The sequence below is a fragment of the Rattus norvegicus genome, chromosome 3 (genome assembly GCF_021556685.1).
Source record: "Rattus norvegicus strain SHRSP/BbbUtx chromosome 3, alternate assembly SHRSP_T2T, whole genome shotgun sequence".
NCBI classification, from domain to species: domain Eukaryota; kingdom Metazoa; phylum Chordata; class Mammalia; order Rodentia; family Muridae; genus Rattus; species Rattus norvegicus.
This window is the reverse complement of record NC_141536.1, coordinates 96,419,364-96,433,501: the sequence shown is the minus strand read 5'-3', so window position 1 is coordinate 96,433,501 and position 14,138 is coordinate 96,419,364.

Here is a 14,138-nt window from a genome sequence, read left to right as displayed (position 1 = left end):
AGGGACCAGGAAGTGGGACAACATTTGAAATGTAAATAAAGAAAATATCCAATTAAAAAATGTAAATAAATAATTAATAATAAACAAACAAATAAATAAATAAATAAAATTATGCTACAAATAACCATTTAGCTTGTTGACCCCAAGGTCTCTAGTGAGCTGTGTATAAGTGCTATCTGTTTGCACTTTGGGAAATTCAGGAGTTAAAATCCTGGGGCTTTTAACCTCAGCACTAAACTCCTAGACATAAAGTCAGAGCTTTCTTTTCTCAGAAAGAGATACTAGAACTGCATTTCAAGTCATTTCTACCAGTTTATTATCCATGAAAGTAGAAGTATTCTCCAACAATGCTTACAAGTGGGCATTATTATTCTACCTCTCCAACTCCACAGTGCTCCTTTACCTTTAGGATGCTTTTTAGAATGTCTGAGGTAGGTAAAGTGGGGAGGGGCAAGACTGGTCCATTCTCAAAGACTGTGACTCATGATCAATGGAACAAACTATTGTATTCCTGCTGAGATTGGAAGTAATCCATAGGATCCTCTAATCTGTCTTCCTTCTTTCCCAGTAATGACTGATAAAAGTCCCCAGCTGAGGTGGGGGAGTCTCAAGACTAACCCAGGGAGAAGCCTGTTGTGTCACTATTCTGGGAGCTGCCCGTGGACAGACAGCTGCGCATCCACAAGATTTTGCATTAATTAGAGATAACATGAGGTGTCAGCTCACTCAAAAGTCTGAAGCTGTGTCTTAGCTTTGCCTTCCCTGGCTAATAAAATCAAAGCACTCCCTAAAATAAAAGGCCAACTGATCCCATGTTTACTGGTTTACTAAACAGATGATTACATGTTTTTAGGTTCCTACAATTAAAATAACTCATAATGAACTATGTTATTCCCTTAGACTTCCAACAATGTTATTTAGGTTTCTATTTAAATTCCAAATTTCAGGATGAAAATGCCAATAGCTTGCCTTAAGCTTGTCAATCTTTATTTCCTTGTAATTCAGATTGCTCTCTCAAATGGTATCCAGGTTTTTTTCCTCCTATTTTCTATTGAATATAGAAGCTACTACGTGTATTTTTTCCTCTAAGCAAGCTACAAGCTGAGAGAAGGGTAGTTACTTCTTTACCATACTCAGAACAGTTCCTATAACCTTACTTTATCTCATGGAATTTATGGATTTTGCACTGTCCTGTTGCTTTTTGAAATATTCTCTTAGAATTCCTAAGGTACATTCTCTGGTCTTCTCCAGGGACATTGTATTTTTGTTTAAAATATTTATATCTATAATTTTATAAGGTTTCTACAATGATATGAATAATGTTCCTGACAAGGAGAAATATCTTAAGCTAAGGAATGGAATATCAGAGTATTATACACAAATGAAAGTTAGCACGCTGTCCTGCCAAGGGTTCCTACTCAAGTAGAACCAAAGGAGAATGAGAGCACAGAGGCAGAGAAAATACAACATACAAGTTTGTGAAGGATTCATCAGCCCAGTTTTAAATAAGCATATAGATGATAGATAGATAGATAGATAGATAGATAGATAGATAGATAGATAGATAGATAGATAGAATTTAGTCACTAAAACCTGCTTAGTAAAAATTCTTCTAGGTCTAAAGACTAATGAGACCATTTTTTCAATATTATGTTTTACCTGTTATAATACTATTAATAGGTCATACTAAATCTATGACTGAAAGAAGGTAGTGAGAGAAAGAGAATGTGGAGAGGCATGAGAGTTTGAGAAAGAAAGAATAATGAAGACCATTTGGAAATGAGCTCATAATAATCTAATTAGTTAAACTATTCAGACAAGTCAGGGAGGTCATTAAGAAATAAGTACAAGATGTAAAAATTTTAGTAAATACAAAGATAAACAAATGAAGTCTAACTCTCCACTAAAGATATTCAGAAGGACGAAGCAAGAGGAAGGAAATTACAATAAAAATTCCTTAAAGAACTATCCGCAAACTGCACCCCATTGATCCCATCCTGATACACACCAGGACTCAAGAGCACCCAGTCAAGGCTGCTACTGAAAACACTGAATGTCTGAATAGCATAGGCCCCATTGCAAGTTGTAGCAGGGAAGCCACTGTATGAAGGATGTCATCATGCAGGGTTTGCATGAGGAAAGGTTCCTCGATTGGTATTTGTGGGATAGATAGGAGGCAGGCAGCACTAAGAAGGCCACATTTATCTGCTTAAAAGTGTCAGTGAGCAGCACTTTGGGGGTTGTACTGAGGAAGAAAACTTGGCCTTTATATCTTTCCTTTAGTCATTGTTAGCAGACTTCTTCTAAAGGGGGCATACTGACAAGTGGGACAGTAATCTCAAGTCCAAACAATAAAGACCTCAGCTGAGAGCATCACCTAGACTTTCTACCTGAAGCTGGATGAATCAACACTATTTTGATTTGGTTTGGTTTTTGTTGTTGTTGTTTTTGCTTTTCCTGAAGGGAAGTCTGGATTGTAACATCCACTGGAATTACAACCTGATCAGAATGGAAATTGACTTCAACGTTGCATTTGTGTATACTGACTGAATGCCAAGCTTCTGTTTGGTATCATGAATGAACAACTAATAAGCCACACTATGGCACAAGACTGTCTGAGGTCTGAAAAAAAAACACCACACTCTCAGAATCAATCCATGTTATCCTTTCCCACAGCAACACCCAAAACTAATTCTAGGTCAGTAAGTTGACATTAATTTCTATGAAGGCTACTGACTTGTTTGTTGGTTTTATATCCTGCCTCTTTGCTGAAAGTACTTATCAGCCCAAAGAGTGTTGTGGTGGACTCTTTCAAGTCTCTAATATAACAAATCACATCATCTGCAATTGGTATACTTTGACTTCTTCTTTTCTTGTTTGAATCTCTCTTCTTTCTCTTTTCTTATTACTTTATCTAAGACTCCAAGCACTATATTAAGTAGGAGTGAAGAGAGTGAACACCTTTGTCTTATTCCTGGTCTTGGTGAAAACACTTTGAGTTGTTTTCTAGTTCACATGATGTTGGCTACAGGTTGCTTGTATATGGCCTTAATTATGTGGATGTACCCTCCATCCATCCCTAGCCTCTCCATTTATTATAAAGAGAAATCAGATTTTATCAAAGGCCATTTCTTCATCTAATGAGATTTTCGTGTAATTTCTGTCTTTGAGTCTGTTTATGTGATAGAAACCATTTATTGACTTACATACACCAAACCATACCTGTGTCTTTGGAATAAAGCCAACTTGGCCATGATGAGTAATCATTTTAAGAGAATTTGGATTGGGTTGGTCAGTATCTTACTGAAATTCGAGGAGATGAGTCTATAATCTTGAAGTTGTCATTCTTACATCTTTGTCTGGTTTGGGTGTCTGGGTCATATGACTTCATTAGGAAGGGTTGAAGTGCCCTTCTTCCTTGTCTGGTTTATGGAACAGTTTATGTAGCAATGATATTAGTTCTTCTTAGAAGTTCTGACAGAACTATGCAAGGAACCCATTTGTTTATGACTTTGTTGTTATTGGGAAATGTTTTATTACATTTTTAAATAATTGCTATTTAATGAATCTGTTTAAATTATTTAATATTATTTTGATTTTTTCTATGTTGAATCTAAAGACTCTTCCATGTCAACTGGGCTCCCAAGTTTAGTGAAACAAAGGTTTTTAAAATATACCCTTATAATTTTCAAATATTGGTATCAGCTGTAATGTCCTCCCTCTCTTTTATAATTTTATTACTTTAGATCCATTTCTTTCAGCTAATTTAGCTAAGGATTTATAACTTAATGTTTGCAAAGAACTATTTCTTTATTCATTTAATTTTTAATTGTTTTTCTTTATTTTTATTTCATTAATTTCACCCCTGATTTTGATTATCTCTTGACTACAATTTTTGGTTTTTGTTCATGCTTATTTTTCCAAGACCTTAAGGTACACCATTGAGTTATTAATCTAAGACTTCTCAATCTTTTTTCCTTGTTTATTTTTAAAATTTCACATATGAGTTCTGTATTTACATAATTTCTTTCTCCCACTCATTCATTCAACTCCTTCTATATCTAACATCCCTGGCTCACTCACAAAGTCCTAATGTCTTTTTACTTGTTACTACATACGTGTGTGTGTGTGTGTGTGTGTGTGTGTGTGTGTGTGTGTGTGTGTGTGTACACATATATAAGTAGCATCTGCTAAGTACATTTAGACTGACTCATATGAATATTCTTTTAGGGCTGACAACTTGGTATTACCAACCAATTCGGAGGCCTACCCCGACTCTCCCTTTTCAGCAGTTATTGTCAATATCATCTAGGATTAGGACCTTATAAAACTACACCACTTCTGTTGGCATGGCAACTGGCGTTGTCATTGCTCTGTTTTTATTTATGCAATCATATTATTGTAATTTCATGTGTGTGTGTCTTCTCTGTGTTATATGTATTTTGAGGTACACACTTAACATTATACACTTTCTACTTGGAATTGCCTTCTTTGAGACCCATGTAGTAGGCTGTTTTTATTTTCATTCAATTCTAAAAAATACAATTATAGTATACTGTGTAACTAGTTCCTCAACAAACCATATTTGCAGGACAAGGTGACTTTATTTGTCAAATTGTGGCATGAACATCTTAGCTGGGCATGATCGACAGATGAATACAAAGCATTTCTGACTTTTAGTCCTCATAAAATCAGGAACAGGTTTCTCTCTTACATTTAAAATTTCCTTTATTATTCACCTCATAAAATAATATCTTTCTGTCAAAAGAGATTGACATTCTGATTATTTGAAGCTTCTGATGAATCATGCTTTTATTATTCAGAAAAAAGTATTTGCCCCATAGCTTCTCTAGCATATCAAAGCTATGGTCCACCAAGGAACCAGAAAGGAGGACAGATCCCATCCTCACACAAATTGTTTTGAGTGCAGGTGAGTTGAGAGGACTGGCCCCTTAAGATACCTGCTATTGTTCTGCTGGTTCTTAGCAAAGTGGCTTTAACTGAAGAGAAGTTACCAGCGCTTCTGAATCTGAGCTACTGATACCATCTAAAGTGCTATTGCTTCAAACCAAGAAACAGAAATTTATTCATTAGAAAATATGTTTTTATCATAGAATTTTCTAAAAAAAAGGTAGACTAGCTATTTTCTTCTAGACAGCTAGACATATATGAAATTGAGCTAGTGATAGGGCTTGTAAATATTATGTCCACAGCAGCATAAATAACACAATAAGTATCAAGATCTTTACAGCTGAATGATCACCTTCTTCTGGTGTTTTGCTTGGTGCAGCATGCAGTCTTGAGTAGAAAACCATCTGCTGGAATGACAAAAGAGTTGGATGCTCAAGCCTCTGTAGCCACAGAAAATTAACTTTTCTAAGTATTCATTAATTTAATAGCCTGGATTTCAACAAGTGCTGTAAAGAAGAAGTCACTAATATTTATACTGCTTTTGGTTTATAGAGTTCTTTGTGGCTCACCAAGTGCCACAGAAATAAACATACAGATCACTGGTTCCCACATTAAAATTGGGGAACACTTGCAAATTCTAATGGCCCTCTCATACCACAGAAATTAGGATCTCTTGGGGGATGCTTTAGCCCTAGCCTTTGCTATGAGCATCCTAAGTAATTATAATGCAAGTCATATTGTCAAAGAGAATGTTAAGAATGGGAAATGTATGATGGAAAATCTATGTACTTAAGTGTACATCAGGTCTCTATCTGCCAGCAGTGCGATGTGGGGCCAGAAATTTGGCTACTATGTGTTGTTTGATTCCTTTGCAAAGTAAGGCTGTAAGGCTTCTTAGACTGGCTAGGGAAGTTCAAGTCTTAGGAGAGAGCCAATGGACACACTGTGTGGACCATGGATATCAGGTCAAATATCAGCTGTGAGCTTATTTTGACTGTAGTTCTGAAATAGGGGTATAAAGTAAGAAAGCAAAGCAAAACTCACAGCCTGTCTGATGACAAGTCTCTGGAAAGGCTTGAGGGAGAGCTCTTCAAGACCTAATATTATGGTTATCAAGCTTAAAATATTTGGCTGTGTTTAAGACCAGCTAAGAGAAAATGAAATTCCAAGAGTAGAACTTTAGGAATCAGCAAAAGATAAAGAAAGCAGATTCTAGAAGAAAGCTCATACAAGACTTACATGAGCCTCCTAAAATCTCAACCAGACACATTAGTGTAGTTTCAGATCAGGCTAGACCTCCTCTTTGATTCCTAGCCTCATATGATACAGTTAAAGTTTCTGTCACACTTAAATATCTATACTAGTAAATGTCTCAATAGAAATCCTTCTGCTATAAAACTCGCTCTACATAAATAGTCAGAATTTGAACTGTGCGAATGAAAACAAAGAGAAAAGAGGGGCATTCTATTTACAAAGAATATGAGACCAAGTGTCACCAGGCTTGGTCAGGACGAGAGAATGGAAAGTAAAGCAGGTTATTTTCCTTGATTGAAACTGCAGTCGTGCAGGAGGCTTTGTTGGCCATGTGAATGTGCATGTGGCTATATTCCACAATTCTGACACTGATGCTTCATTTTCTGTTTTTCTCTAAGAGCTGTGCTCTCAAAGTTGATGAAACTCAACTGACCGTGCTTCTAGTTTAAGCCTACTTGAATTGACATATGCTTGATATCAGCATCTCTGGTGTAAACAACCATTTATAGAAAGAAGAAGAAAAGAAAAGGACACTTGTTGACTCTCCAGTACTAGGGTTGGAGCAACCTATAACACAGACATCGATATTTACAAAGCAAGAAGAGTCCTTGGACTGCTCCTGCTGGAGTTTCCACTTGAACACAGCAGCTGTGGGCCAGATGGCTTCTGTGGGCAGACTGAGGCTGGGATCTAAGCACAGCTTGCAATAGTGAGAAGAAAATACAAAACAAAACTCACTTTCTCTTGGAAAATATTGCCTCATCTTGCTTAGGGAATTTATCTCATCAGCAACAACATGACGGTGATTAACAAAAGACAAGGAAAATCATTCAGCAGTATTCTTATGTCTGGCATGGAGCCATGTGGATTTGATTGCCTCTCAGATGATCCAAACAGAAGATGATTTTAGAGACCAATTCCTTCAGCATTTGGGAACTTGGCTTCCAATGTGGAAACATTCTTTTGAGAGATGTGGAGTCTTTCAAGGTTGAAGTTTTTGGTATCACCTTGATGATCCAGGTTTCCTTAGACTCCTTAAGATTAAGATCTCACCTCATTGACATGTGTGTGACTCACACTCATGCGACTCATGCATGTTCAATGCATGGTATTCATGTAAGTGCTTAATGTGTGAGAGAGTAGGTGTCTGGGGGTCTATGTTAATTAGAGAAAGAAAAACAAAGGAAAGAAAATAGAAAACAGAGAAGATGAGACAGGTATTGGAAAGTGGAACACGGAACATGGAAATGAAAAATAAACACAGCATGGAAGCTGGTTCCAAGCTAGAGACTAAAAACTTCTCAGTAGCTGGAAGCATGCTCTCTCTCTCTCTCTCTCTCTCTCTCTCTCTCTCTCTCTCTCTCTCTCTCTCTCTCTCTCTCTCCATAAGAAAGAAAGCATCTTAATTTTGATTGCAGGTTAATAAGCTACACAGAGAAAAATATCATTGGCCTGGAACCACAAAAGAGAATCATTGTATTCAAAATAAAACAAGCAACTGATACTGAAACCAAATGTATTTCTGTGATGCTGTAGTTGGAAGGACCTCACAGGTAAGCCAGTGGTTGTGACATTCAGTTTCCTGTGGCATGGAGGTCAACCCTCTTCACTTCTGAAATGGAGCCAACATTTTGGGGTAAAACAAGAGGACATCTATTCTCAGGGAGCCTTTGCAGCTTCGTCTATTCACAACAGCCATTATCTCTAAGTTCTCTGCTACCATTCTCGGAGTAAAAATACCTGCTTCGCCTATCTGATGCCATAGAATGGCTTTCTTCCTCCTGGTGAACTGTCTTTCCATGTCACTCCCAGCTGAATCTGCCCCCTTTTTAAGATGCATTTTTAACTTTTTAATGATTCTTTATGAGTTTCACATCATACACCTTATCAGCTTTTTGCCATTGTAAATTCTCCCCCCCCCCAAAAATAAACACACCAAAGAAACAAAACAAAGCACACAAAACATCTCATTGTGGAAGCTGTAGTGTGTCACAGTATATCCCTCTGTATACACATCTTCCCTAACAAATGTTCATTACAGTGAGTCATTGGTTCAATATCTCTGGCTCTGTGAAACCATCAATATTGGATCCTCACTGGCACTCCTCCCAGTTATTCTGTTGCTTCCCAGTGTCGTGGTGATCCTGCAGCTTTGTATCACCAGGGCTGGCCCTTTCACTAGTCCCAACCACTCACAGATGACATAGATTTTGGTGTGTGCCAGCTCAGTCCTGGATCTGGGCCTGGGTGCTAGATGACCTGGTCAGCCTCCTGGCCTTCCTTTATCCATACTACCAGGAGAAGCTCTCTAGCACTGATAAGACTAGACCAACCAGTGCCACCAACCAGTGCCACCACTGTCAGGTGACAGCATCTGCTCTCCTGCTCTCGTGCCCTAGGGATCACCTGTGCCTTCCCGCCTGAGGGGTTGCTCCACTGTATTGCCCTGGTGAGATCTAGAACCCACTCTCCAAAGTGTTGCAGCCAATAAGGAGCAAAGACACATCATCCACTCTCATGACCCCAGGGGCAGCTCTCTCTACTGGCTCAGGGAGAGGGGCATCATGATCACACCCCATGCCACCTCATGGCAGGCAAATGGTAAGGCTGACTCCCCTGAGCTCATGAGGTTAGCTCTCTTGCACTCTAACTCTTGGGGTCTGGCTCACTCATGACTCCTCAACCAGAGACAGCCCTACTGTGCTACCCAGGTGAGGAGTAGGGTCTGCTTTCCTGAATTGTGATGCTAGTGAGGGGCAGGGACAGCTCACCCACTCTCATGTTTTAGCTGCCAAAAGATATGAGTAGTTAGAAATATCCTACAGAAGCCATTTTTAAGAAATCTCAAATAATATAAAAAGTGACTATTATCCACATCACCTTTTATATAAAAAAGAGACTTAAAGTACTTGTTTATTTAATTTTTATTCACCATTATTATGTATATGTATGTGTGTTTTCATAATATGTGGGATGGTGTGTCATGTGTGTATTGTATATCAGAGAACTCTTTGGAGCTGACTTCCAGGTACTGAACTCATGTCACAAGGCTTTTATTGTAAGTATTTTTCCCTGCTAAACTATCTTACCCAATAAGATCAAATACAACAGAATGAAAAATGTCCACTACTATCTATGAGGGGTGGTTAATATAAAACAGACAGTAAGTCATCTTGAAGAATGCAAGAGTTCAGGGAAAATGGCTAGGCAATTTTTTTCCAGATAAACAAAACCTACTGTCCATGTGCAAACAAAATTCAAAGGTTTGCATAATCCATGAATTATCTTGAGAGCATGACTTAAACTTTGCATAAGAGAGTCCAACACTCTTTCCCTTTCCAGACTCCTCAGCCTAGACCACAGCCTCCTTCACCCTGCCTGGCAGAGTGGTCTAAGGTATATTTAACAAGGACTGCGTTTAACTGTCCAGTATAGAATCTCTGTCACAACGAGTGAGATCACATTGGACTAGGATGGAGAAAGTCATAAACAAGCTGGCCTCCCCAAAGCAATGCGCAACTCACATACACTTGGCACTGAGCATTTATGAACTCAGCCCTCCTATGTCTGGCTCACATAAGACAAGAATCCTTCCCTTTCAGAAATGGAAAACAAAGCTTTCAGATTTGCCTTCAACCATTGCCTTGAGACTCAGGAGGTCCTAGGCAAAAGGCAACCCTTCCAGCAGTGAAACATTTCACAGCTCAAATTGGTTAGAGCTTAAATTCAAAGAGTTTTCTTTTAGTGCACAATACATAAACAAAATAAAAAAGCCCCACAAACAAACTAAAAAACAACCTTACCATCACCAACAGTAAAAAAAAAAAAAAAAACAAACTCATTTACTTATAGCTTTCTAAGTTCAAGCTATGTAAAATTTCAGAACAATAAAAAGAAATCTTTAGAGGGAAGGATAGCTCAGTGTTCTTATATAGCATGCACTTCTCAACACCTAAAGGAAGAAAAATGACAGAATACGTTCTCTGTGGCAGCAGCAGTGTGCATGAGACAGAGACACTGCTGTCTGTAGCAGCCTGGATAATCCTTTCAGAGACTCTCACTCTGATAAAGGCCATGCCACAAAAACCAATCACAGGATGGACTAGCATGAAGCAGAGTGTTACTAAGAAAATATTAACATGGATTTAAACATAGGGCTATGAAAAGAGAGATGCTCTGTGAGAAGGATACACAAACATGGGTGTGAGTGGGTCAGCAAGTTTCATCCGCAATCCAGTGTGGTGACGTCTAATGCTGTAGATCAATGAATTGCTAAGGATTTTTTTTCCTTTTGGATAACAATGAACCAGCCTGCTTCTGTCTTAGGCTTGAAAGAGTTCTCAGAGTAAAGACAAATGAAGATCATTCCTGTTTATGACTGAATCTGTTTCCCACGGACTGGACTATTCCCCTGTTGTAAGCACAACCACAAATGGGTTTGTAATGCCTTTTCCAAGAAACAGTAACTGCCTTTGCTTCAAAAGATTATTATATTCAACTGTTGTTATGATCAATTTGTTATGACCACCTTGCAAAGATGTCTCTGTTTTTACGACCAACTTGTTATGGTTAGGTTCTGCCTCTCTAACCTTGCCCTTTTGCCTGCAAAATACCCTGTAGGGGCATTTTCCCTAATTATTTGATTGGCTAATAAAAAACAGGAATTCAATCACCAGGGAAAGAGAAGGAGGCAGGTTTTCTTGGTCCAAGAGAGGAAGACGACACAGGAGAAAGGAGTGGCCCTTTTTGGAGAATTGAGGTGCAGTATGTGGGATAGGGAATTGTCTGACACAGTGGCAACTTCTGTCACCGGAAGAACTTCCAACATAGAATAGATGATGAGTTTAGGACAATAAATTCTGTGTCCAGTGGTTATGTCATTCTGGTTAATTTTCAAATTAAGATTATCTGGTGTTTTCCATTCTCAACAATTCAGGTGGGCGAGTGAGAGGGCACAGGCACGTGACAGCCATGTCATCGGAAGAACCGCTGTCAGGCTTGACTTGGAACAGAGAGACCTGAGTGGTTTGACACCAATGGAACCAGTGTGGAGTATTTTTGTTTTTTGTTTTTTGTTTTTTTTTAATTACATGCTACAATACCCCATTTGGAAACCACCTACTCCTGGTCTATAAAATTCCTTAACTTCCCAATCCCTAATGCTGACTTCTTGAACCCCATCTTAGGGAATGTAGCCCATGTACATGAATTTTAAAAAAAAGGAAGGGGAGGCTTGTTTAATTAATTGCTTTGGCTAATTCATTTGTCTATGATAATTTGTATTAGTGGTCATTCTCAAATCTGGGGAATTAACAATAAATGAAATCACAGCATATTTTTTCAGGTGTGTTTGGTGGGATTACTCATAAAAGAAAACCATAGGTCCGAAAGGTCATGCAATTGGATTGTATTAGACCGAGTTCTCTAGAGGAACAGAACTGATAGCCTAAATTGATATATAAGATAGATTTACTAGAGTGATTCACAGGTTCTGATCTAGGTAGTCCAACAATGGCTGTTAACCAATGGAAAGTCCAAGAATGCAATAGTTGTTCAATCCATAACGCTGGCTGTCTCAGCTCTTCTTTAGTATATGCTGTAATCATATAATCATATAACACCAAAGAAGCAGGCAGCAATCCTAATGACTAAATGGACTTACCAGCAGAGTAAGAGCAAGTAAGCAAAGAGAGTGACCTCCTTTCTTCCATGTTCTTTACACAGGCTGCCAGCAGGTGTGGCCCAGATTAAAGGGGGGCTATTCCTACATCAAAAGATCTTGATTAAAGGTGTATCATCCCAACTCAAAAGATCCAGATTAAAAGTGGGACTTCCCACTTCAAATGATTTAATTAAAGAAAAAAAAACCTCACAGGTATTCTTAGCCCCTTGGCTTTTAGTTAATTCTAGATGTAATCAAGTTGACAAAAATAACCTTCACAGGGGTTAAAATATATCTTTTGATAAATGGAGTTTGGAGGAGATATGCAGAAAATTCCAGGTTTATAATTGGGGAATGAAAATTGCCTTTTTAAAAAGTCATTTGCAGTGAAATCTTCAGCATGGTTTTCATTACAAATATCTCTACATGAGGGATATCACAATATAGGCAACCTACAGAATTTATTTTGATTGTTGGAGTTCTTTTCCTTCATCTGGAGAGAGGATTCATCTAGACTCCCAATAGGTACCTCTTTCTCTTTCCATGTCTTCTTAACTTCTCCTGTCTTTTGTCCTTCTTCCCTTTCTTCTTTCCTGTCTACTTTATTCTCCTCTTCTTATTCTCATTTCACTCTCTAATCAGTCTTTAACCATATACACAGGACACTGCCTTACAGATTCAGAAATGTGATGGAGAGAGAAATGATGACTCAGGGGTGGTATAAATTAGTGGCTTTACTCATTTTTTCTGTGACAATGGGATTAAGAAACTTTTTCATCTCTACTCCACAAGATGGTTGCATAAATTATGCCATAGCTAAGACAACAATTGTGCTTCATTTGGAGAAAATTAACAATAGTGGAATAGTTCTAAACTAAACCAACTGTGAAACATGGATACGCACTCATGACATCACTAAACAGATGTTTACTGACCTTTTTGTGTATGCTGACATTTCAAATAAAGCATTGCATAAAACTAATCCCCTTTTTAAAATGGATTAAAATTTTAGAGAGGGATTTTTTTAAGAATCATTATTTTATATTTTTCTAAAAAATTAGTCCTCTGCAATCAATATAATCAAATCTGACTTACCCTCATAATAGTTATTTATGGGACCTGAGTGACTACTTAATATCTTTAAGACTTTAGTTTATAATTGATAAAGGAGCTGATGCCTTTAGACTGGTTATAGTTATGAAAGTTACATGCTGGGCGTGCTGTCTGGCACTAAAGTTTTCACAGGCTAGAAAAGTCCTCTACCACTGAATTACATCAGTCACATACTGTAGATATTTTTTAAAGTTAAAAATAAGTGCAAAACTGGATTGTGAAAGATTATTGTGTGATTCTGTAATTTTATTAAGAAATCATTAAATTATACATTTAGATACATTGATTTATAGTATTTTAGTTACATCTCAACAGAGGCTTGAAAACAGATATACATTATAATGTTTTAGAAGTCTAGGAAGAAAAAGATAATGTTCCTTACAAAAGGAGATGGACAAAGGCAGGCAAGGAAGGGGTCAAGAGATTCTTAGAAAGAGTTCGATTTCTGAAATTAAACATGAAGTCCCCAGGTAAAAAGAAGCATTTCTTCTAAAGCACAGGAATACAAGATTTGGATGGCATGTCTTGATTACTGTGTTAAAAGTTTTCGATACGACCTCTGAGACTAGTGGAGAAATTTAAGAGCCACTGAGCCAAATGATAAAGTGCTGTAGTTGTGCTATATTGGTGCAGAGGAGAAAACCATTTCGAAACAACCGGCATATCACACTAGAAGCAATGAGGGACTGAACAGTACAGGGTCAGCAAGGAAGAATAAAAAACCACCAGTAAAAGCGGGAAAAGTGGCCTCAATGATTAAAATAATTTTACTAACTCCTGGGGTACTGCAGAAACAATCAAAACTACTCCAATTTGCAGCCTCAGGCATTAAGTAAAGAAACTCGTATTATTGATAGTAAGTACAAATACCTATTTAGCAAGTTATTAAATATGACATTGAAATTTTGGAGCCATTTATATACAAAATAGTTCTAGCTTAATACTGAGCTACTTAATAGGATCTTTTTTTGGGGGGGGTTGTTCGTTTGTTTTGTTTTTTTTCCGGAGCTGGAGACCAAACCCAGCGCCTTGTGCATGCGAGGCAAGTGCTCTGGTATCACTGAGCTAAATCCCCAACCCCAAGATCTTTAAGCTACATTTTGTACCTACCCCTTTATAACCTCTCGCCTGAAATTCTTGTTTGATCTGAATATTGCTATAATTGCTTATGTGAGAAAAAGTCTTTCTGGGCAATTAT